Source organism: Bombina bombina, chromosome 6, assembly GCF_027579735.1.
Source record: "Bombina bombina isolate aBomBom1 chromosome 6, aBomBom1.pri, whole genome shotgun sequence".
Lineage (NCBI taxonomy): Eukaryota > Metazoa > Chordata > Amphibia > Anura > Bombinatoridae > Bombina > Bombina bombina.
In genome coordinates this window covers 990983654-991009995 of record NC_069504.1, presented here as the reverse complement: position 1 = coordinate 991009995, position 26342 = coordinate 990983654, and the positions used below count along the sequence as shown (strand labels likewise).

Here is a 26342-nt window from a genome sequence, read left to right as displayed (position 1 = left end):
GAAAATGAGGCTCTGTCTATAACTAGAAAGGCCCCCATCTGAAAAAGGTGTCCAACACAGTGCCTGCCGTTTTTCTAAACGTTCCCCAAGATTATAATACCAATTATTAGTTAGAATCTGCATAATATGCCTAGTAAAGCAATCGTTTTAGCCCAGAAAAATGTCTACCAGTTTTTAAGCCCTTTTTGAAGCCCTTTATTCTTTTATGTTTAACTAAGAAAATGGCTTACCGGTCCCCATGAGGGGAAATGACAGCCTTCCAGCATTACATGGTCTTGTTAGAAATATGGCTAGTCATACCTTAAGCAGAAAAGTCTGCTAACTGTTTCCCCCAACTGAAGTTACTTCATCTCAACAGTCCTGTGTGGAAACAGCAATCGATTTTAGTTACTGTCTGCTAAAATCATCTTCCTCTTACAAACAGAAATCTTCATCCTTTTCTGTTTCAGAGTAAATAGTACATACCAGCACTATTTTAAAATAACAAACACTTGATAGAAGAATAAAACTACATTTAAACACCAAAAAACTCTTAACCATCTCCGTGGAGATGTTGCCTGTGCAACGGCAAAGAGAATGACTGGGGTGGGCGGAGCCTAGGAGGGATCATGTGACCAGCTTTGCTGGGACTCTTTGCCATTTCCTGTTGGGGAAGAGAATATCCCACAAGTAAGGATGACGCCGTGGACCGGACACACCAATGTTGGAGAAATGTACTTATCTGTATCCATCTGTTTATGCTGTTTGTGCTCCTGGGAGATTCATAGTGAGTGAGAACTTTTGTAACTACACCAGGGCTCTCAGGCCTGGATAACCTACGAGTGACCATGGAAGAAAAGAGCCATAGAGAGAAAAGAAGAGATTGAAAGGTTAGAACAGAACAACAACAAACAAAAAACAATTGTATCTGTAAGTGATACATAACCAACAGTGATTTAGAACATTTCCCCACCTCAGGGAGTGCATCTTATTTTATGATATATTCATATCAGCAAATAGTCAAGTAAATCCTAATTGTTACAAGTCAACACTGACAACATATCTCAAAGTATTTCAACAAACTTAAAGTCTGATTAAAACATTCTCTTAATCCAGTGCCGACCCATTTTAAGTAAACAATATCCTAGTTTTATTTGAAAACATTATTTTTTCATAACTAACTCATTCATTACCTAGTACAGTAAACTTTGTGAGTTTCTACCAGACCAACGGGTTAATAGGCCCATACATATTACTAATCAATATTAAACCTAACAAGAACTTTTATTGTATCTTTACCTTTCTTTGGTTCTCCTATATCTAAAGAGAGTCAGTTTATATGTGTGAGTTTATGTTTTCCCCGAATCCCGTGGGTTAGACCTGGGGGGGGGGATTTAGAGTAATGTGTGATTAAGGACTCACATCATAATCAACCAGGATCATCATTACCAGTTAACTGAGAGCGCTTTCTTGGAGTTTGTGGTCTTATTTCCTTGTCCCAGATCCTCTGGGTTCTTTTCTTAGGTGCTCTTTGAGGTAGCGGCTCAGCTTGATCTTCTATCGTCAAATTCATATGTTTCACCATCTTTATTCCTTCTTCCAAATTGGTACAAGAGTACGTTGTGTTATGGTATATACACACGAGCCTGAAAGGGAAAGACCATCTGTACTTCAACTTGGCTTTCTGTAATGTCACAATAACTGGCTTTAGATCCCTACGTTTCTTTAGGGTAGTTGGTGAAAGGTCTGAGTAGAATTGTATTTCTTTCATGTAATTAGCAAGAGTCCATGAGCTAGTGACGTATGGGATATACATTCCTACCAGGAGGGGCAAAGTTTCCCAAACCTTAAAATGCCTATAAATACACCCCTCACCACACCCACAAATCAGTTTTACAAACTTTGCCTCCTATGGAGGTGGTGAAGTAAGTTTGTGCTAGATTCTACGTTGATATGCGCTCCGCAGCAGGTTGGAGCCCGGTTTTCCTCTCAGCGTGCAGTGAATGTCAGAGGGATGTGAGGAGAGTATTGCCTATTTGAATGCAATGATCTCCTTCTACGGGGTCTATTTCATAGGTTCTCTGTTATCGGTCGTAGAGATTCATCTCTTACCTCCCTTTTCAGATCGACGATATACTCTTATATATATACCATTACCTCTGCTGATTTTCGTTTCAGTACTGGTTTGGCTTTCTACAAACATGTAGATGAGTGTCCTGGGGTTAGTAAGTCTTATTTTCTGTGACACTCTAAGCTATGGTTGGGCACTTTTTTATAAAGTTCTAAATATATGTATTCAAACATTTATTTGCCTTGACTCAGGATGTTCAACATTCCTTATTTTCAGACAGTCAGTTTCATATTTGGGATAATGCATTTGAATCAATCATTTTTTCTTACCTTAAAAAATTTGACTTTTTCCCTGTGGGCTGTTAGGCTCGCGGGGGCTGAAAATGCTTCATTTTATTGCGTCATTCTTGGCGCGGACTTTTTTGGCGCAAAATTTTTTTTCTGTTTCCGGCTTCATACGTGTCGGCGGAAGTTGCGTCATTTTTGATGTTCTTTTGCATCAAAAGTGTCGGCGTTCCGGATGTGGCATCATTTTTGGCGCCAAAAGCATTTAGGCGCCAAATAATGTGGGCGTCTTATTTGGCGCTAAAAAAATATGGGCGTCACTTTTGTCTCCACATTATTTAAGTCTCATTATTTATTGCTTCTGGTTGCTAGAAGCTTGTTCACTGGCATTTTTTTCCCATTCTTGAAACTGTCATTTAAGGAATTTGATCAATTTTGCTTTATATGTTGTTTTTTCTATTACATATCGCAAGATGTTCCACGTTGCAACTGAGTCAGAAGATACTTCAGGAAAATCGCTGCCCGGTGCTGGAGCTACCAAAGCTAAGTGTATCACTTTTGGTATCTGTTCCTTCAGCTGTTGTTTGTATTAAATGTTATGACAAACTTGTTAATGCAGATAAAATTTCCTTTAGTACTGTTACATTACCTGTTGCTGTTCCGTCAACATCTAATACTCAGAGTGTTCCTGATAACATAAGAGATTTTGTTTCTAAATCCATTAAGAAGGCTATGTCTGTTATTTCTCCTTCTAGTATACATACAAGTCTTTTAAAACTTCTCTTTTTTCAGATGAATTTTTAAATGAATATCATCATTCTGATACTGATAATGGTTCTTCTGGTTCAGAGGTTTCTGTCTCAGAGGTTGATGCTGATAAATCTTTGTATTTGTTCAAGATGGAATTTATTCGTTCTTTATTTAAAGAAGTATTAATTGCATTAGAAATAGAGGATTCTGGTCCTCTTGATACTAAATCTAAACGTTTAGATAAGGTCTTTAAATCTCCTGTGGTTATTCCAGAAGTTTTTCCTGTTCCTGGTGCTATTTCTGAAGTAATTTCCAGAGAATGGAATAATTTGGGTAATTCATTTACTCCTTCTAAACGTTTTAAGCAATTATATCCTGTGCCGTCTGACAGATTAGAATTTTGGGACAAAATCCCTAAAAGTTGATGGGGCTATTTTTACCCTTGCTAAACGTACTACTATTCCTACGTCAGATGGTACTTCCTTTAAGGATTCTTTAGATAGGAAAATTGAATCCTTTCTAAGAAAAGCTTATCTGTGTTCAGGTAATCTTCTTAGACCTGCTATATCATTGGCTGATGTTGCTGCAGCTTCAACTTTTTGGTTGGAAACTTTAGCGCAACAAGTAACAGATCATGATTCTCATAATATTATTATTCTTCTTCAACATGCTAATAATTTTATCTGTGATGCCATTTTTGATATTATCAGAGTTGATGTCAGGTTTATGTCTCTAGCTATTTTAGCTAGAAGAGCTTTATGGCTTAAAACTTGGAATGCTGACATCTCTTCTAAATCAACTCTACTTTCCATTTCTTTCCAGGGTAACAAATTATTTGGTTCTCAGTTGGATTCTATTATCTCAACTGTTACTGGTGGGAAAGGAACTTTTTTACCACAGGATAAAAAATCTAAGGGTAAAAACAGGGCTAATAATTGTTTTCGTTCCTTTCGTTTCAACAAAGAACAAAAGCCTGATCCTTCATCCTCAGGAGCAGTTTCAGTTTGGAAACCATCTCCAGTCTGGAATAAATCCAAGCCTTCTAGAAAAGCAAAGCCAACTTCTAAGTCCACATGAAAGTGCGGCCCTCATTCCAGCTCAGCTGGTAGGGGGCAGGTTACGTTTTTTCAAAGAAATATGGATCAATTCTGTTCACAATCTTTGGATTCAGAACATTGTTTCAGAAGGGTACAGAATTGGTTTCAAGATAAGACCTCCTGCAAAGAGATTTTTTCTTTCCCGTGTCCCAGTAAATCCAGTGAAAGCTCAAGCATTTCTGAAATGTGTTTCAGATCTAGAGTTGGCTGGAGTAATTATGCCAGTTCCAGTTCTGGAACAGGGGCTGGGGTTTTATTCGAATCTCTTCATTGTACCAAAGAAGGAGAATTCCTTCAGACCAGTTCTGGATCTAAAAATATTGAATCGTTATGTAAGGATACCAACGTTCAAATGGTAACTGTAAGGACTATCTTGCCTTTTGTTCAACAAGGGCATTATATGTCCACAATAGATTTACAGGATGCATATCTGCATATTCCGTTTCATCCAGATCATTATCAGTTCCTGAGATTCTCTTTTCTGGACAAGCATTACCAGTTTGTGGCTCTGCCGTTTGGCCCAGATACAGCTCCAAGAATTTTTACAAAGGTTCTCGGTGCCCTTCTGTCTGTAATCAGAGAACAGGGTATTGTGGTATTTCCTTATTTGGACGATATCTTGGTACTTGCTCAGTCTTTACATTTAGCAGAATCTCATACGAATCGACTTGTGTTGTTTCTTCAAGATCATGGTTGGAGGATCAATTCACTAAAAAGTTCATTGACTCCTCAGACAAGGGTAACCTTTCTGGGTTTCCAGATAGATTCAGTGTCCATGACTCTGTCTTTGACAGACAAGAGACGTCTAAAATTGATTTCAGCTTGTCGAAACCTTCAGTCACAATCATTCCCTTCGGTAGCCTTATGCATGGAATTTCTAGGTCTTATGACTGCTGCATCGGACGCGATCCCCATTGCTCGTTTTCACATGCGACCTCTTCAGCTCTGTATGCTGAATCAATGGTGCAGGGATTACACAAAGATATCTCAATTAATATCTTTTGTACGACACTCTCTGACGTGGTGGACAGATCACCATCGTTTAATTCAGGGGGCTTCTTTTGTTCTTCCGACCTGGACTGTAATTTCAACAGATGCAAGTCTTACAGGTTGGGAAGCTGTGTGGGGATCTCTGACGGCACAAGGAGTTTGGGAATCTCAGGAGGTGAGATTACCAATCAATATTTTGGAACTCCGTGCAATTTTCAGAGCTCTTCAGTCTTGGCCTCTTCTGAAGAGAGAATCGTTCATTTGTTTTCAGACAGACAATGTCACAACTGTGGCATACATCAATCATCAAGGAGGGACTCACAGTCCTCTGGCTATGAAAGAAGTATCTCAAATTCTGGTTTGGGCGGAATCCAGCTCCTGTCTAATCTCTGTGGTTCATATCCCAGGTATAGACAATTGGGAAGCGGATTATCTCAGTCGCCAAACGTTGCATCCGGGCGAATGGTCTCTTCACCCAGAGGTATTTCTTCAGATTGTTCAAATGTGGGAGCTTCCAGAAATAGATCTGATGGCGTCTCATCTAAACAAGAAACTTCCCAGGTATCTGTCCAGATCCCGGGATCCTCAGGCGGAAGCAGTGGATGCATTATCACTTCCTTGGAAGTATCATCCTGCCTATATCTTTCCGCCTCTAGTTCTTCTTCCAAGAGTAATCTCCAAAATTCTGAAAGAATGCTCGTTTGTTCTGCTGGTAGCTCCAGCATGGCCTCACAGGTTTTGGTATGCGGATCTTGTCCGGATGGCCTCTTGCCATACGTGGACTCTTCCGCTAAGACCAGACCTTCTGTCGCAAGGTCCTTTTTTCCATCAGGATCTCAAACCCTTAAATTTAAAGGTATGGAGATTGAACGCTTGATTCTTGGTCAAAGAGGTTTCTCTGACTCTGTGATTAATACTATGTTACAGGCTCGTAAATCTGTATCTAGAGAGATATATTATAGAGTCTGGAAGACTTATATTTCTTGGTGTCTTTCTCATCATTTTTCTTGGCATTCTTTTAGAATTCCGAGAATTTTACAGTTTCTTCAGGATGGTTTAGATAAAGGTTTATCCGCAAGTTCTTTGAAAGGACAAATCTCTGCTCTTTCTGTTCTTTTTCACAGAAAGATTGCTAATCTTCCTGATATTCATTGTTTTGTACAAGCTTTGGTTCGTATAAAACCTGTCATTAAGTCAATTTCTCCTCCTTGGAGTTTGTATTTGGTTCTGGGGGCTCTTCAAGCTCCTCCTTTTGAACCCATGCATTCATTGGACATTAAATTACTTTCTTGGAAAGTTTTGTTCCTTTTGGCGATCTCTTCTGCCAGAAGAGTTTCTGAATTATCTGCTCTTTCTTGTGAGTCTCCTTTTCTGATTTTTTATCAGGATAAGGCGGTGTTGCGAACTTCTTTTGAATTTTTACCTAAGGTTGTGAATTCCAACAACATTAGTAGAGAAATTGTGGTTCCCTCATTATGTCCTAATCCTAAGAATTCTAAGGAGAAATCGTTCCATTCTTTGGATGTTGTTAGAGCTTTGAAATATTATGTTGAAGCTACTAAGTCTTTCCGAAAGACTTCTAGTCTATTTGTTATCTTTTCCGGTTCTTGAAAAGGCCAGAAAGCTTCTGCCGTTTCTTTGGCATCTTGGTTGAAATCTTTAATTCATCATGCCTATGTCGAGTCGGGTAAAACTCTGCCTCAAAGGATTACAGCTCATTCTACTAGGTCAGTTTCTACTTCCTGGGCGTTTAAGAATGATGCTTTGGTTGATCAGATTTGCAAAGCAGCAACTTGGTCCTCTTTGCATACTTTTACTAAATTCTACCATTTTGATGTGTTTTCTTCTTCTGAAGCAGTTTTTGGTAGAAAAGTACTTCAGGCAGCAGTTTCAGTTTGAATCTTCTGTTTATGTTTTTCATTAAACTTTATTTTGGGTGTGGATTATTTTCAGCAGGAATTGGCTGTCTTTATTTTATCCCTCCCTCTCTAGTGACTCTTGCGTGGAAAGATCCACATCTTGGGTAGTCATTATCCCATACGTCACTAGCTCATGGACTCTTGCTAATTACATGAAAGAAAACATAATTTATGTAAGAACTTACCTGATAAATTCATTTCTTTCATATTAGCAAGAGTCCATGAGGCCCACCCTTTTTGTGGTGGTTATGATTTTTTTGTATAAAGCACAATTATTCCAATTCCTTATTTTATATGCTTTCGCACTTTTTTCTTATCACCCCACTTCTTGGCTATTCGTTAAACTGATTTGTGGGTGTGGTGAGGGGTGTATTTATAGGCATTTTAAGGTTTGGGAAACTTTGCCCCTCCTGGTAGGAATGTATATCCCATACGTCACTAGCTCATGGACTCTTGCTAATATGAAAGAAATGAATTTATCAGGTAAGTTCTTACATAAATTATGTTTTTATGTCCTTCAAATTCAAATTGCAAGAGCTTCCTAGAGGCCTGAACTATCTTCTCTTTGGTAGAGTAGTAATGAAATTTGATAATGATATCTCTAGGTATGCCGGGATTTTGAGGCTTATTTAGGGCTCTGTGTGCCCTATCCATCAGCAAGAGATTTTCTTCTATGTCAGGGATAAGTTTCCGGAAAATAGTAGTACTTCTGGAAGGTTGTCAAATGTCTCTGGTAGATTTCGGATCCTGATATTAGATCTTCTAGATCTGTTCTCCAAGTCTTCAATTTGGGATTCTAGTACTGAGATCTGCTTTTCCTGTGCTGACATAGTGGAATGAACTTCTGTCAGGTCCTCTATAACCTCATCTACTTTGTCCTCAATTACCGAGGTTCTGTTACCAATACTCAGTTCCGTTTGAAATATCTCTCTTATTTGTCCCACTAAAGTATTAGAGGGAGCATCTAGCTGATCTCCTTGGGAGTCTTCAGATAGGTTATCTTGATCTACAGTTGATGTCATAGCCGCCAAATTTGCAGCTTTACGATTTTTTTTCGCTTGGGCTCTAGATAGACAGTCCTTGACTGTTTGATGTTTTCCTTCCATATTGAAGCAAAAAACTGATACAAAGCTAATCTCCGGTAAACTCACTTGGAAACTGCTATTGTGCAATCTCTTACTGGTTATATTACTTTAATGCAAATGTGCTTCTGTATTGCAGCCCCACTTTAGATACTTAACTTTTATTGTGGAAATTACTTGTAGGTGATCATTCTGCACCCCCACAGGCTGGGACCTCTATTCAAAAGGCATATTTCTTAATTTGTTGGTTGAGAAAAGCAACAGGATTCTCTCCCTCTAGAGCAGTTCTCCACTTTTGTACCTCAAGCTCTAAGCATCTTCCGCTATGGGAGATCAAGAAAGGGCTCATGTTCCAGAGAAATGGTAATGTGAGAGTTCAGTTGCAAAGTAGTATTAAGTAAATCACATTAACCCATTGTGATTTTATAAGACAAGAAAAAAATGCCCAAGAGAAAGAGAAATATGTACAATTTTTTACAATATCTGGCTATATTCTGCTACTTTATATATAATTACATTCCTGAATTGGTCACCTCTAATCTAAAGAGATTACCTCTCAGCTCAGGGAAAGGGGATACGACTCAGATGAAGGGGAAAAGGGAAGTGGAAGTGACCGACCTAGACTAGCTAGGCCGGAAAGGGGGAGCTTTGAGGAACAATTACTAAAGTAAATGCTTATTTAGATTTTGGCACAAATTATTTTTGTAACAGTGACCTGTGAAAAAAAAAAAAAGTAAGTGGTTAAAGAAGCAATAAAGTAACACCACACTCCACTTTGGATTAATAACCCAAAGGTACATATGGTGTCGCAGCAGCAGTAAACCAAACTGTAACAGTAATCACAATAAGAACTGCTTGTTATATGTTCCTGATATTTAGTAGTGAGAGATGCTGGCCCCAAAGTTAATACAGTGGCGCTTGTGAATGAGAACTCTGGAGTAGCTCTATGTTTCACTAGATTCCAGAGAGTCCCAGCCTATGTCAGAGGGTGATTATAGTAAAATCTCTCAAATATCCTGCAGAAAATGTGTATCCTCCAAATTGCTCTTATTTATCTGTCCTCATGTATGCATGATGCTGAGAAGGAGCTATGTAGGTATCAGTTTTTAAGAAAGCTCCTTTAAATATCTGCAGGGAGTGAGGCAAGATTGCAAAACCAGTGCCTATTTGTACTAATTTGATCCCCACTGCTTATAAAAGGGACCTGTTTGGTTTCAAGGGATGTCAAAAGTTCTCCACCCTCTACCACTTATGCACTACCACCCCTGTGAGTGTGAGACCAGCAAAGATTCTTAGGGACCGTTGGGCCTGGGAAGAAGTAGGTAGGTGCCCAGTGTATTCTCCCTGTGCCGGGGGTATGAGGTAGCGTGGGGGTAAGTGACAGTGTGGCAAGACTCAGGTGTAACGTTAGTCTATTGCGAGCTAAATGTCTTACCCACCGCTGTCGCTGGCTAATGCAGGGCGTTCCTGAGTTCCTCTACTGCAGGCCCTGGGATCGAGAGGCCTATTCTCAAGATGGCGGATATGCGCGCCAAAATCCCTGCGTCGCACTCTCGCCTCGGGGCTTTTTTTCCAAGCCTGCCACGCTCTCAGCCGGGGATGAGCTAAGAAGCCCAACAAACAGGTCACAGGAGGATAGATCCGGCCAACGGGTAAGTCCTTTGAAGGTGAACAGGCTCCGGTCTCCACACGCTGGGCAAGAACTTGCGGCCTTTGCTGTCGAACCTCTGTACCGGAGCGGAGCCCCGACCCTCCGGACAGCAGTGATAAGGAGGCAAGGTTATATTTGGGCAGCGGTGAGTGTTACTAGAGTTTGAAAATCCAAGCTCGATTTGTCTCCGCGTCTAGTATGTAGCACCTCAGGATAAGTCTGCAGGGGACAATCAGTGTAGGCACAGACCAAAGTTTTCTCCCCTCCAAACACCACACAGATGCTCAAAAAGTGTCCCTAATACTTACTGACCACTCTTGTTTCTTTAGGAGTCGGTCAATGTTTTAGAAATATGGTATATTTATATGTTATATTAGGGAATAGGAGAGAGCTCTTCCCTAACACGTCTTGTCAGCTTGATGGCTAGCTCCGCCCCCCGGATTTATATTTATTTTACAGGCAACTTTGTATTTATTTTAACTAGGTAGAATAGTTATTAAATAGTTAATAACTATTTAATAGCTACCTAGTTAAAATAAATACAAAATTACCTGTAAAATAAATCCTAACCTAAGTTACAATTAAACCTAACACTACACTATCAATAAATTAATTAAATAAATTACCTACAATTACATACAATTAAATAAACTAAACTAAGTTACAAAAACAAACAAACACTAAATTACAAAAAATAAAAAAAGATTACAAGAATATTAGGCTAATTACACCTACTCTAAGCCCCCTAATAAAATAAAAAGCCCCCCAAAATAATAAAGGTCCCTACCCTATTCTAAATTAAAAAGTATCCAGCTCTTTTACCAGCCCTTAAGGGCTTTTTGCGGGGCATGGCCCAAAGTAATCAGCTCTTTTGCCTGTAAAAAAAAATACAACCCCCCAAACATTAAAACCCACCACCCACATACCCCTACTCTAACCCAAACCCCCCTTAAATAAACCTAACACTACCCCCCCTGAAGATCTCCCTACCTTGAGTTGTCTTCACCCAGCCGGGCCGAAGTCTTCATCCGATGGGGCAGAAGAGGACATCCAGACCGGCAGAAGTCTTCATCCTATCCGGGCAGAAGAGGATATCTGGACCGGCAGACATCTTCATCCAATCGGCATCTTCTATCTTCATCCATCCAGAGCGGAGCTGAGCTATCTTCTTCCAGCCGACGCGGATCCATCCTCTTCAACCGACGCCTACTCGCCGAATGAAGGTTCCTTTAAATGACGACATCCAAGATGGCATCCCTCGAATTCAGCCAATCGGAATTACGGTAGGAAAAATCTGATTGGCTGATCCAATCAGCCAATCAGATTGAGCTTGCATTCTATTGGCTGATCGGAACAGCCAATAGAATGCAAGCTCAATCTGATTGGCTGATTGGATCAGCCAATCGGATTGAACTTGAATCTGATTGGCTGATTTAATCAGCCAATCAGATTTTTCCTACCTTAATTCCGATTGGCTGATAGAATCCTATCAGCCAATCGGAATTTGAGGGACGCCATCTTGGATGACGTCATTTAAAGGAACCTTTATTCGGCGAGTAGGCATCGGTTGAAGAGGATGGATCCGCGTCGGCTGGAAGAAGATGGCTCCGCTCCGGATGGATGAAGATAGAAGATGCCGCTTGGATGAAGATGTCTGCCGGTCCGGATGTCCTCTTCTGCCCGGATAGGATGAAGACTTCTGCCGGTCTGGATGTCCTCTTCTGCCCCATCGGATGAAGACTTCGGCCTGGCTGGGTGAAGACGACTCAAGGTAGGGAGATCTTCAGTGTTAGGTTTATTTAAGGGGGGTTTGGGTTAGAGTAGGGGTATGTGGGTGGTGGGTTTTAATGTTGGGGGGGGTTGTATTTTTTTTTACAGGCAAAAGAGCTGATTACTTTGGGGCATGCCCCGCAAAAAGCTCTTTTAAGGGCTGGTAAAAAAGCTGGTAACTTTTTAATTTAGAATAGGGTAGGGACCTTTATTATTTTGGGGGGCTTTTTTATTTTATTAGGGGGCTTAGAGTAGGTGTAATTAGCCTAATATTCTTGTAATCTTTTTTATTTTTTGTAATTTAGTGTTTGTTTGTTTTTGTAATTTAGTTTAGTGTAGAGTTAGGTTTAATAAACTTAGGTTAGGATTTATTTTACAGGTAATTTTGTAATTATTTTAACTAGGTAGCTATTAAATAGTTATTAACTATTTAATAGCTATTGTACCTAGTTAAAATAAATACAAAGTTGCCTGTAAAATAAATATAAATCCTAAAATAGTTACAATATAATTATTTGTTATATTGTAGCTATATTAGGGTTTATTTTACAGGTAGGTATTTAGTTTTAAATAGGAATACTTTAGTTAATAAGATTTCATTTATTTTGTTAGATTAAAATTATATTTAATTTAGGGGGTGTTAGGGTTAGTGTTAGACTTAGCTTTAGGGGTTAATACATTTATTAGAGTAGCTGCGAGGTCCGGTCAGCAGATTAGGGGTTAATACTTGAAGTTAGGTGGCGGCGATTAGGGGTTAATACTATTTATTATAGGGTTTGCGAGGTGGGAGTGTGGCAGTTTAGGGGTTAATAACTTTATTAGAGTAGCGCCGATGTCCGGTCGGCAGATTAGGGGTTAATAAGTGTAGGTAAGGTTGCTGCGACGTTGGGGGGGGTAGATTAGGGGTTAATAAATATAATATACATGTCGGCGATGTTAGGGGCAGCAGATTAGGGGTACATAGGTATAATGTAGGTTGCGGCGGTGTCCGGAGCGGCAGATTAGGGGTTAATAGTATAATGCAGGTGTCAGCGATAGCGGGAGCAGAAGATTAGAGGTTAATAAGTCTAAGGTTAGGGGTGTTTAGACTTGGGGTTCATGTTAGGGTGTTAGGTGCAGACTTAGAAAGTGTTTCCCCATAGGAAACAATGGGGCTGCGTTGGGAGCTTAACGCTGTTTTTTTCCAGGTGTTAGGTTTTTTTTCATCCCAAACTGCCCCATTGTTTCCTATGGGGGAATCGTGCACAAGCACGTTTTGCCAGCTTACCGCTACCGTAAGCAACGCTGGTATTGAGGGTTGAAGTGGCGGTAAATTCGGCTCAACGCTCTCTTTTTGGAGTCTAACGCAGCCCCTCAGACAACTCTAAATACCAGCGTTGTCTTAAGGGTGCGTTGGGAAAAAAAGCTGCGTTAGCTACACGGGTCTTTACCGACAAAACTCTAAATCTAGGCGATAGAGTACTAGTGAATAACCAGCCATTACAAGTGGCTGGTTATTGCTACCGCGAGTTCGCGGTAGCAATTAGCGGTTATAAAATGAACCAGAGATCAGATCTCTGGTTTATTTTATAAATGTCCCCCAAATTCCCCCAAAATCAATTGTTATATATTTTATTGAAAAATAAAGATAGTAACATCTTTATATTTTCTTAAAATAACTGCAAAAAGCAGTTTTTGGGGTCTAAAGGGAGCGGGTGTGGAGTGTGAAAAGTGCCTTTACATTGCGGTTTTGGGAACTGTGTGTTCCCTTTAAAAAGAAATGTATATGCTTATGTACTTATATATTTGTGTTAATTGGCGTCCAGTTCGTGGGGCACACAGTGATTGGATGATGCCGGATTCATTATCGCTCAGCTAAATAAAGTATGAGATGTGGGCAGAAGAACGGTGCGATGCTTACCGTCACTAAGTGTTAAATATTTTACAAATGTTAATGAAGTGTCTTAAAAAATTTTTGTCAATGAAAGTGCCCCTGTTTTTAATAATAATTTTATACTAGCTAACAAATTAATCAACTTTACAATCACTTTAACTATTTTGCTTTGTACTCTTGATATCCTTTGTTGACGAGCATACCTAGGTAGGATTGGTAACTGCACATTTATGCTTCTTTTCATTGGTTCATTGCTTCTCCTTCAACAAAGGATACCAAGAGTATGAAGCAAATTTGATAATAGAAGTAAATTAGAAATTTTCTAATTCTTTATCCTATCTGAATCATAAAAAAAAATTGGGGTTTCATGTCCCTTTTAATATATTCAATAATGTTCTGGGAATCTATTAATTCTATTTGTCATTCAGATACATCAAATGATTATCTAAATAAAAGTATAAGAGTACAATGTTAAATGTTTGAAATGCAGATTTTATATGTTGTAAAACATAAGGGTGAAAATGTTCTAAGAACAGATAAATAAGGAACCTGAGAGGCTGTAAAAAAGTTTGGGCAAATAAGGAAGATCCTTGGAAATAAGGGAGGGCTGGCAACCCTAGTGTACAGATATTTATTTGTGTATTGTATCAAGCAAACTAATGTCTGCACCTTACAAAAATATCATCAAGAAGACACAAGTTGGGTGGTGTTTAAAGGGTATTACTGATCTGCATTTGTTTAAAGGGATATGAAACCCACATTTTTTTCTTTCATGACTCGTGATTTTAAACAATTTTATAATTTACTTCTACTATCAATTTTTCTTTGTTCTCTTGGAATCTTTTGTTGAAAACCTGGCACATATGCTTAGGAGCTGGTCCATTTTTGAAGCACTATATGGCAGCAATTTTGCAGGAATGTTATCCATTTTCAAAAGCACTAGATGACAGCACTATTTCCTCCATACACCTACCTAGGCATCTGATCAACAAAGAATATCATAGGAACAAAGTAAATTTGAAAATAGAAGTAAATGGGAAACTTTTTAAAAACAGAATGCTCAGTCTGATTCACAAAAGAACATGTGTGGGTTTCATATCCCTTTAACAATAAGACAAAACAGAAGTTCTGACAAGTAGAGATGTGTATTCATTTTGTTTTAGTGAAGGGAAGATCCAAATGAAGGCACCAACTAAATTTAAAGAAAACAAAAACATATTGACGAAATTCATCAGTATTCATTTGTTTCCTTTTAATTTATTTTTTAAGGGTTCATTTTTACCTTTAACTCGCTGGAGAGCAGCGCTAACCCTCTCCTCTTCTTCACAGAGCCCCAGCCGTGCTAGCAGGATGCTTAGCGTAGCAGCTCCCAGACCCTTCACTAAAGCAGAAGGTCATTTAGTGCATTGCCTGGTAGCCGGCCGCGCTAAGCATCCTATTAGCACAGCCGGGGCTCTGTAAATAGATGACCGGGTTAGTGTGGCTCTCCAGCGGGCTGAAGGTAAGTATAAGCTACAGCTGAACTTTTTCACCTGTAGCTTTTAAACATTTATATTTATTCTAACAAAAACAAATGTAAATGTTTAATGAATATTCAGTATTATTTAATTTTAAACTAAATGAATACTGAACAGTGCAGCCAATGAATATTCAGTGGAAACAAATTTGCCTGAAAATTTGTTATAAAAAATTTGTACAAAATGAATTTTTTTTGCTGGCTGAACAAGTCCACTGACCAGATTTAGCAATTCTTATGTGTGATTCCTTATACAAAGGTTCAGCTTCATATGTTATCAGTTTTCTTGGTGATCAAAATACATCTTCAACTATTTTATACTGAGATTAATACATTAAGTTACGGAGAAGTAAGCAAAATATCTGAAAAATAGCAGTTACAGTGTATAACCTGGTTTTAATTCTTAGTCACAACTGTAAGTGATACTGCAGTGTAGTCTTTAAAGGGCATCTGGCTATAGACCAGATACTTGCAAGTTGGTTTTATTAAATATTTATTAGGGACATGTTTGTAGGTAAAAATGTTATCTCCACTAACACAATGATGTATATCTGTCAAATGTACCATCTAGAGTTTGCATTAATAAATTATGCATTTTTTTCTACTACTTTATTTAACACCATCACTTCAGATGGTTTGGACTCTGTCAGGGGACCCAAGGCAAAGGTCACTGGGACCCAAGGCAAAAGCTGTGGTAGGGCCTATTTTCAGCAGTGCCCTTTCTAGCTGTTTGTAATTGTCAAAAGCTGAGGAAGCAGCCACATATATATATACTTGAGCCCTTTCCAATCAAATACCTTGAAACATGCAATATAATTTTTAATCAATTTTAATATGTTTTAATGTTTTTTTAATAGATAATCTAGATTTTTTTATTTTTGAATATATAGTCTATATGTATCTGTATATACAATATATATATATATATATATATATATATATATATATGTGTGTGTGTGTGTGTGTATATATATATTTATATTTATAAATATATATTTTAAAATAAAAAGAACATTTTCTTCTAAGTAAAGAACAGGAATAAATTATTTCTTACTCAACTTCGGCTTTAGCACAATTGATCTAACGCTGTATCGGGTTAGAGCATGTGAAAAAATGAAAAGGCTTTCTTTAGCTTGCCACATAGAAGTCTATAGTGAGTGTTCAGCTAGCTCCCAGTAGTTTATTGCTGCTTCTTCAAACAAGGTTACCAAGAGAGTAAATCAAATTTGATAATAGGAGTAAATTAGGAAGTTGTTTAAAATTGTATGCCCTATCTGAATTAAGAAAGAAAACTTTTGGGTTTTGTCTTTCTTTTAAACTGTGAGCCCTGTTTTGCAGGTGGGAACACAGAGAGGTCAGGCATGACACAGGAGAACCCCAAGCCCCACCAGCTCCCTCTGTAGAGATGCCGCTTCTGATTGGTCGACCAGATGGGTCCCTTAGAGGTGCAGTCCAATCTCAATTGAGTCCTCAGAGACCCCTGTAGATACGCCAATGAATAATATGCATTATCTACCTTATCTGTATAAAAGTGCTTCTATCTAACTGAACCTGATGAGATAGATAGAACACATTTTAAAGATAAAAAAGTCAAATTCAATTTGCAGCCGGGGTATAAATAAAACAAATAGCTGAAAATCACGATTTAATTTCTATTATCTCTGTAAAAAGATCATTACATTTTCCTGTGTAACAGTCTTAAATAAGAGTCATCTAACAAAGTGTGATATTATTTCAAGCCTATTTACAGCAGAAAATATCTCGCTGAGGACAGTGAGAGGTGAGGATGACAAATACACGTTCCTTGGAAATAAGCATATTAATCAGACACAATCTCATGTCAGGAGTGTCACAGGCAGAAATTAGGGGGTCAAATTATCAAGAGCCGAATGGCCCTGAATACCCCTGTTTCTGCACGAGCCTTCAGGTTCGCCGGAAACAGGAGTTAAGAAGCAGCGGTCTTAAGACCGCTGCTCCTTAACTTGTCTGCCTCCGAGGCTGCGGACATCAATCCACCTGATCGCGAGTTGATTTATACCCCATGCTAGCCGCCAATCTGCAGGGAGAGGCATTGCACAAGCAGTTCACTAGAACTGCTTGTGCAATGTTAAATGTGACATCATATGCTGTTGGCATTCAGTAATGTCTGGCGCGCATCATGTCCGCCAGACATTGATAATTTGGCCCCCTTGTGTGTTCAGAGATCTCCCCACTCATGAATTTCCGGTTTGAGAATGTTGTGGACATCCATCTCAGCCTTGTTAATCAGTGTGTTTCATCTTCCTCTGACATCTAAAGGGTTAATAGAAGTATATTGCCTTAGACATTACTGCACAGCTGAGATATTTTGGCAGTCATGGTATTGCTATCAGGGTAAAATTCTAAATGAGAACTGTTTCTCTAACCTCTTATATCTGAGATGAAAATAAAAGGGGCACAATTCTTGTCCCATAACATTTAATGGATCGGCTCTTGATATACAAAAAAAGCGAATGTAAAAGTTTAAGTAATAAAACATCTTTGAAATGTACTTACCCTCCTCGTCTCCTCCCCATCAGTCACACTTTTACTGCAATTTACATCTAAAAATTGTATTGTTTTATTGCCTGCAGAGAGGCTGGAAGACATACTGTAGGATTCAGTACCCTGATTTTGCAACATACTACACAGTGATTGATTGATTGATTGATTGATCAGTGCAGTATCCCATTTGTATTTGTCCTTAATTGGCCACAGTAAAGAAGAAAAGATAAACAGGCTTTTCAATGATTATGTCTTTAGACTGCAAACAAATGAAAATGTTGCTATTAAAATAACAAGGATTTGTTTTCTTTTGTGCAATGGTTTTGTTAAAGGGACTTGAATGTCAATTAAACCTTTATGGTTCAGATGGAGCATGCAATTTCAAGAGATTTAGCAATTAATTTATCTTATCACGTTTTATTGTTCTCTTGGTATCCTTTACCAAAGAGTAATCCTAGGTGAGCTCGGAAGCGTGCATCTGTCTTAAAGGGACATTCCAGACAAAATTGGAATTCACATGGGTGCATTTCACTTTTTAATAGAAGCATTTTTTGCAATATACATGAAGTAGCAAAAATGCTTCTAATAAAAGCTTTAGCATTTTCAATAGTGTTTTTAAGTATGATCTGTCTACCAGCATTTTAACCCCTTAATGACCACAATGTACCCTGTATGTCACTGGTCGTTAAGGGGTTTTTCAGGACATAATAGCACAAGTCTAGCAAGAACACGCTATTAATGACCTCCCTCCAGCAGGCTTTGTGGAATAGAGCAGTCTCAACGCTGGTGGCAAGACCGCGCTATAAAACAATCAAGTCCCAAAAAAAGGCCAGCGACATACAGGGTACGTCGCTGGTCCTTAAGGCATTAAATACATCACTTGCTCAAAGTGCCTAAGGTGCATTTATCATCTGATAATGACTCAATTTCTTAATTGCTGACCTAATAAAATCCCTACTGGTGCTCTGAGCAGCTGCAGTATTTTAAATGCTGGTGCACTGAGAATATCTGATGTAATTAATCTATGAGCATTTCAATTTTGACCAGAATATCCCTTTAACTTAGCCATTGGCAACATTGTTTATAGCAATGTTAGACATAGTTACAAACACTGCTGCCATAGACTGCTATAGACACGTACACTTTCTTAAGCTCCTATCAGCTTACCTATGTTTAGTCTTCAACAAAAGATACCAAGAGAACAAAGCAAAATTGATAATATAAGTACATTGAAAAGTTGTTTAAAATTAAAAAAAAGTTTAAAATGAATGTAAAGTTAAAGCGTTTACCTAAAGTGAAATGATAGAAGTTAAATAATGAATGAAAGTATCATTCATGAAATTATTATTATATACTTATCGTCAGCTCTGGTCGCCATTTTCATCAATTGATTGACACATGACTCATCTGCAATTAACTAAACGTTGTTTGCCCACGGGCAGTAACGTTTTGTGCAAAGGGGCTGAACGCCCCGGGGGGGGGGGGGAACAACGATTAGTTAATTGCAGATGAGTCATCTGTCAATCAATTGATGAAAATGGCGACCGGAGCTTCAGCTCTTATCCGTGTAGCGTTTATAGTGAAATATCTCTGAAGACAAGAGAGAAAAGAAGAGGGCGCCTCATAGTGTATTACAGATTGCTGAATTTCTCAACATACAGGTGGAAATATTCTCACCAGATGACGTTGCACCGTACTATGACCAGTGCTTGAATGCAGGCTACACTGTCAGCTGTTCCTTAGCTGAGGATTGCTGGAGATTCCGTAACTGTCTCTTGTTTAACGCCCGTCTAGACCGGGGGTTTTTCACCAATTGGAAATATGGTAAGCTGAAGTTTAGTCAGCATATAAAAACAACTTATTACAATATTATTAAAACAAACACTTTAATATCTTTTTTTGCTGCAACGCGTTTCTCGACCACTCAACCGCTCAGTGGTCGTTTCCTCAGGCAAATGCAAAAATGGATACAAGTATGCTTCATTAGCATCATTAAATACACATGCAATGATATAACAGGAAGTTGTCAATTCAGAAGAAACCAATGGGAGTATACATTGTCAAACTGGTATAGGTGTTACATTGTATCAGGTATTACCCTTTCAACACTAGTTGAAACAATTGTATACAATAAAAGTGCAATCAAGTTATAATCACATTGTTAAAACCACTGTTATTCAAAAAATTAAAATCATAACACCAATGAAGATAAGTGATGCATTCATTTGATTTTTCTTAAAAATGACATATTTAAAAACTGTAAAAAACACAAATAGAATACTTAAAAGCAAGAACGTTTGTCTCTCATAATATGATTGTACTGTATGAATGAGTATAGTGTTGTGTGATTTGTTGTATCTTTTCGTAATAATACCCAATTGCATAAAGAAGTGCTATAAAAATGACAACAAACAATCTAATGTGTGTGTTTGTTATCATTCATTCTCTGATTTTATCCTCCCCAATACAAAATATTATTGGACAGGCCTGAGATACACAGATTGTGAAAAATCTTCATTACAACACTAAAAAAGCTTTCATCTTTTTCTGCTAGTATGTGAATTATAAATGTGCACGTCTGATAATTACTGTTCACCAATTAAAGGGCCATCATCCCTTAAGCTTGGGCTGTATTGTCCTTCAAAAATTGATTATTTTTGTACCTAGGGGATATATTTGTATCAATGGATCTTATTTGTCTGTATATGTAAAAACACAGACACAAGTTGTACATCAACAGTGCAAATTTGCGAGTTTCCGGTGGGAGGAGCGTGAAAGAACACACACGCGCGCTCACTCGGCGTTCTGACAAGGGAGCGGCGAGATATTTTTAACCCAGCACTGATCTCCTGTTTGGCGGGGAATTTAACCGACCCTAGGAGGACTCAATAAGACCAGAGGGTGCTCAGAAGCCTCTTCATAGCCGCCATTGGTCAGGTGGCACTGACCGCAACCCTACAGCATAATCTCCAACCGGTGGGAGCGTAAACTGCAGTAAACAAAAACGAATGGTGCAAGCAGTGGTGTGAACAAGACGGAGCCATAACCTGAAGAGTGGTGTTACAGTGGGTGGAGAACAAGTTGTGGCCAAGCAGAAAATTTCCTGCCATCTTCCATATAGTGGTTACCAGACCGATTGGGAGGTATCCTGGGTGAGACGGTTCCCGTGGAGAAGTATTGGTGACACGACTGCTGGAGTTGACGCTGACACCTGTAAACCTGTAAAGGCAAACGCAAGAACACTGCATTTTAGCCGTAAAAAGCTAAACCATTACATTTAACAGTAACTGTTATGCAAAGTCTCCCCGGTTGTGACGCTCATCTATTCTGGGTCTAAACAATGCCTGCATAAAGGTATAAAGAGCATAGACGCTGACTGCTAATAAACACATGGATATTACAATATATGATTTGTTTCTGGTTACGGATACAATATGTGGAGCACCCGCTCTTTAATCTAAACAAAAAAAGGGGCTGAAAATATTCAACAGATGATTTATTTATGTGTTTAAAAAAATCTTTTTGGGCTGGACTAACAACATTTTATAATTCAAGAACCAAAAGAGGAAACGCTACCGCCCCAAATAGTCTTTTGCAAGCCTAAAAAAAGAGACATAGATAAGTGGTTATAGTTTTTGAGCTCTGAAATACCTGGAGCTAAACCTGTATATAAATGTTAGTAGATATAGGTGTTACATCTGGTCTTTCCAGTTTTGCTTCTTTACTTTTAAGAAAAGGCATAGAAGCTGATTAGAAGGCTGACTGTTAAAACAGCGACATTATTAGGAATATCTCTCTAGTCAATGATTTTAGTTTAAATACAAGAAAGTGATGATATGCATCTTGGTAAAAGCTACTACAAACCTATGTTATAACTGAGATGAATTTAATTATCTAAATGTATGCAATATATGAAAACTGTGGCCCTACCTAACAGTGATATAATAAAGGGATACAATCATAATAATTTACCAGAATTACAGCTAAGTGGTAATAAGTGTTATATATTTTTAAACTCAGCAATTGAGCAGGCTGTTCTTTATATTGCTACATATCGCCTATATATGGTGTTGTCTGTTGCTCTATAAGGTGGGAGAGATGACTCTCCTGCTGGTTATTGTACAGATGCTTAGAAATTAAGATTGTAATAATATTCATAATACCACAAAAACTATGGTATTTTAGGGGTCTAGTTAACCAGTAAAGAGTGCTAAATAAGATAAATTCTAGCAACTGAAAAATCTGTTATATATATTGATTTTTCTTGATCTTGACCTCTAGTTAAAGTATCTTAAATATACCTCAGAAATAGATACATTTAGATACTAAGTAAAAAAACAAAGGTATGAATAATTGTTTGTGTAGAGTCTAGTAAAACTCAAGGTTATATTAATATTGAAACAGTCATTTAAGATTTTACATTCTAAGTATTAAACATGAATAAATTAGGTTTTCATAGCAGGGGTATCATACAGAATTAAGTATTTCCTCGTAAAGGAAAGGGGGAGGGGTAAAAACAAACAAAACAAAAAAACAGTGCAAATTTGCTAAAATAAAATTATTGTGTTCATAACTGTTAAATAAAAACTTTTGTATGAAGTTTGTAAAAAATGCGGTCTATAATATCTCTGTCTAAGTTATGTTAAATACTTTATCTTTAAAAGGTGTCAATGTTGGATAATCTATTGGTTCAAACGGAGGATGAAACCTAATATATGGATGTGTAGTGTATTGATCCGTACCCTATTTGGATATACGAGGTGTGGGGCAGGGGGAATGGGAGACTGAGGGATTATATTGTGAAAGGCAGTAACTGAAATGGGGATTAATTAAAAGCTGCTAGATCAAGATTGAAATTAAGACCTAAAGGATATATAGTTTCTAACTTAAAAATCCAGAAAGTTTCACATTGTCGTAATCTTGTCAGTCTATTATAATCAGATGATTTTGGGATGAAATCAATGGGTAAAAAAGGGTAGATGTGTTGCTATTGTGTTTAGTTAAACAATGGTTGGGAATACTGTGTTTGATTTTGTTTTTCTTGCAATTTTTTTCGATTCCGGTAATGTTCCCCCCATCTTGTTCTAATTTTCCTCAAGGTGCGACCCACATATTGCAGTCCGCATAAACATTCAATAAGATATACAACAAAAATGGAGTCACAGTTGAAAAATCCAGAAATAGGAAAAATTTCCCCTGTGACATTAGATGAAAAATGTTTACATTTTTTTCGACTTAATAAATTTGCATGAGTTACACCCATTTTTGCCACATTTATATATTCCTTTGAGGCCAAAAATACCAGTTGCATTAGATTTCTGGCTTGGTGTTTTAAAATTCGCATGCTTGACCCTTTTACTGGAGTCCAACTTGTTCCTAAGAGTAGGTGCTCTCCTGTATACTATTCTCGGTTTGTCTTTAACAATGTTAGCGAGAATGGGATCTCTCTGAATGATATACCAATATTTATTAAGAGTGTTTTGTATTTTCTGATGGTCATTTTTATATTGTAAAATGAACATTATGTCATTACTACTGATATTGGTGTTACCATTTTCATTTTTTGTTTTTATCATTCAGACTTCCCCATTGTGTATAACAGTGGTTTTAACAATGTGATTATAACTTGATTGCACTTTTATTGTATACAATTATTTTAACTAGTGTTGAAAGGGTAATACCTGATACAATGTAACACCTATACCAGTTTGACAATGTATACTCCCATTGGTTTCTTCTGAATTGACAACTTCCTGTTATATCATTGCATGTGTATTTAATGATGCTAATGAAGCATACTTGTATCCGTTTTTGCATTGGCCTGAGGAAACGACCACTGAGCGGTCGAGAAACGCGTTGCAGCAAAAAAAAATATTAAAGTGTTTGATTTAATAATATTTTGGAAGTTGTTTTTATATGCTGACTAAACTTCAGCTTACCATATTTCCAATTGGTGAAAAAATCCGGTCTAGACGGGCGTTAAACAAGAGACAGTTCCGAAATCTCCAGCAATCCTCAGCTAAGGAACAGCTGACAGTGTAGCCTGCATTCAAGCACTGGTCATAGTACTGTGCAACGTCATCTGGTGAACATATTTCCACCTGTTTGTTGAGAAATTCAGCAATCTGTAATACACTATGAGGCGCCCTCTTCTTTTCTCTCTTGTCTTCAGAGATATTTCACTATAAACGCTACACGGATAAGAGCTGAAGCTCCGGTCGCCATTTTCATCAATTGATTGACAGATGACAGTTTTATAGATTGTTCCACACACTGGAATCGTAAGCGGAGCAGCCTTTTGTCATTTCCATCGAGGAATCACTGATTAGAGTCACATTAGCAGCCTACTACAAACAGCAGCTGACAGTTTGGATATTGAACAATTCACCCTTGGATATTCGATCACATATCATCATTGACTCAAGTATTTTTTGTGCATATATATTTTTTTATATATACTTTTTTTAATATACAATATTGATAAGTATCACACATCATTTTTATATTTTATTATTTTTTATGCAATTGATCAATAATACAACTATATATTTCACACAGTGCACCCCCTTTTTTGGACACCCCTTTGGGTGTCCTTTTATCTCTGAAGACAAGTATATACTAACGATTTCATGAATGAAACTCTCATTCATTTTTTAACTTCTATCGTTTCACTTTAGGTAAACGCTTTAACTTTACATTCACTTTAAGTTTGACTTTACTGCCTGTTTAGCTATTTTACATTGTTAAAATCACCACCAGAGTTAGCTGAACACATTGGGTGAGCCAATCACAAGGGACAAATGTATGTAACTAAAATCACCTGGTAGCTCACAGACAAAAGATGCCAAGAGAACAAGGGGAATTTGGAAATAGAGGGGAATTTACAATTGTCTTAAAATGAAATCCTCTATCTGAATCATGTGCTTTTAATTTTGACTTTCCTATTTATTTAAAAAAAAAAATAACATTAAAGGGACATTCCAGGCAAAATTGGAATGGACATGGGTGCATTTCAGTTTTGAATAGAGGCATGTTTGAAATATGCATTAATTAGCAAACATTCTCCTGTAAAAGCTATAGCTGTTTCAAAAGGGTATTTAAGTATCCTCCGTGCACCAGCATTTTAAACACAGTACTTGCCAGAGAGGCTAAGGTGCTTGTATCATCTGGTAATAACTCAATTTGTTAATTGCTGACATAATTACAAGCCCCACTCGTGCTCTGAGCAACTGCAGTATATAAAATGCTGGTGCACTGAGAATATGCTTCACATGCACGTGCAGAGATAAAAGTTAACACTAAAACAGTGATAACTTTTACTAGAAGAATTTATGCCAACATATGTATATTGCAAATATTTTTCTATTCAAAGAGGTAATTCATCTATATGCATTTAATTTTTGACCGGAATGTCCCTTTAATGTAAGTACAGATCTTTATTTTCTCCTTACACATTTCCTTTTAATTCTCATAGAATGAGTCATAACAGAGAAGTCACTGAATATTATGATGGAGTAGAAGTAAATGCAGTGATGTATGTACAGTATATCGCTTTAGCTGTTCCTATAATGCCGGCTCTGTTCCAGCAGACAGGAGTCTCCCTTCACCCCTCCCCATGTTTTATTACAGGGTCTGGGTAGCCGTCTGATTAAGAGCCAAAAAGATTTACTACAGACAAAATTTTCCAGCAACGTGTCAAGCAGGAAAAATATTCCATAAAAGGGATGTTAAGGGATGTGAAAGAAAAAAGGCGGAAGTGGAATTTAAACATAAACTTAGCCGGGAACAATGCCCAAATTAAAAATAAGAGCATGCGAAAGGCATTATTCTTGTCTTGTAACACTATAAATTATACAATGAGGCACAAGCGTAACAAAATCACTTATATAAGTAATCTACGTTATTGTGTTTATCTTATACCAAATATTTATTGCAGTTATATTGTCGCTAAGGTATAATCTTTAATATCCAATAAAAAGTTTGACAATGTGCTTCCCTTTTTTAATTTCAGACCACGTCATTGATATATATTATTGTTTCTGACAGCTGCACATTTATGAATAAATGTAATTAAGACGAGGTCAGATAGCTTTTCAAAATAAGATGGTGTATTATTGAGAAGAAAGAATAAGTCTGTTTCTGACCCAAGCAGCAGCGCTAGTTTCTTGGTGCCGCTGTGCCGCTAGCATTGTTGATTTGACTCTTTCATGATTCAGACAGAGCATACACTTTACAAAAAACATCTCTTCAATTTACTTCTACTATCAAATTTGCTTCATTCTCTTTGTATCAATCCTTTGTTGAAGGAGCAGCAATTCACTGCTAGGAGCTAGTTGTGGGCCAGCGACAAGAGACACATATGGACAGCCACCAGTCATGCCACTAGTTTATTGCTGCTCCTGATATGCAAAATATACATTATAATACTAAACAAAGTTTAACCACCAATCAGCAAGCGCAACCCAGGTGCTGAACCAAAAAAGGGCCTTCTTGTAAGCTTACATTCTTGTTTTCAAATAAAGATAGCAAGTGACCAAAGAAAAAATAATAATAGGAGTAAATTAGAAAGTTGCTTAAAATTGCATGCTTTATTAATATTTATTTTATTATTTATTTATAAAATATTTTACCAGGAAGGATACATTGAGATTTCTCTCGTTTTCAAGTATGTCCGCTGTAGTGGATCATGTCCGCCTGACATCGCTAAATGCCGACAGCATACACTGTCGGCATTTATCATTGCACAAGCAGTTCTAGTGAACTGCTTGTGCAATGCCGCCCCCTGCAGATTCGTGGGCAATCGGCTGCTAGCATAGGGTGTCAATCAATCCGATCGT

At 37.7% G+C, this 26342-nt stretch overlaps 1 protein-coding gene across 3 annotated transcripts in view; it reads left to right on the top strand.

The window, feature by feature from the left end:
* Positions 1-26342, top strand: part of ANXA6 (annexin A6) — a 202601-nt gene that overhangs the window by 39233 nt on the left and 137026 nt on the right. The gene's annotated exons all lie outside the window — the stretch shown is intronic.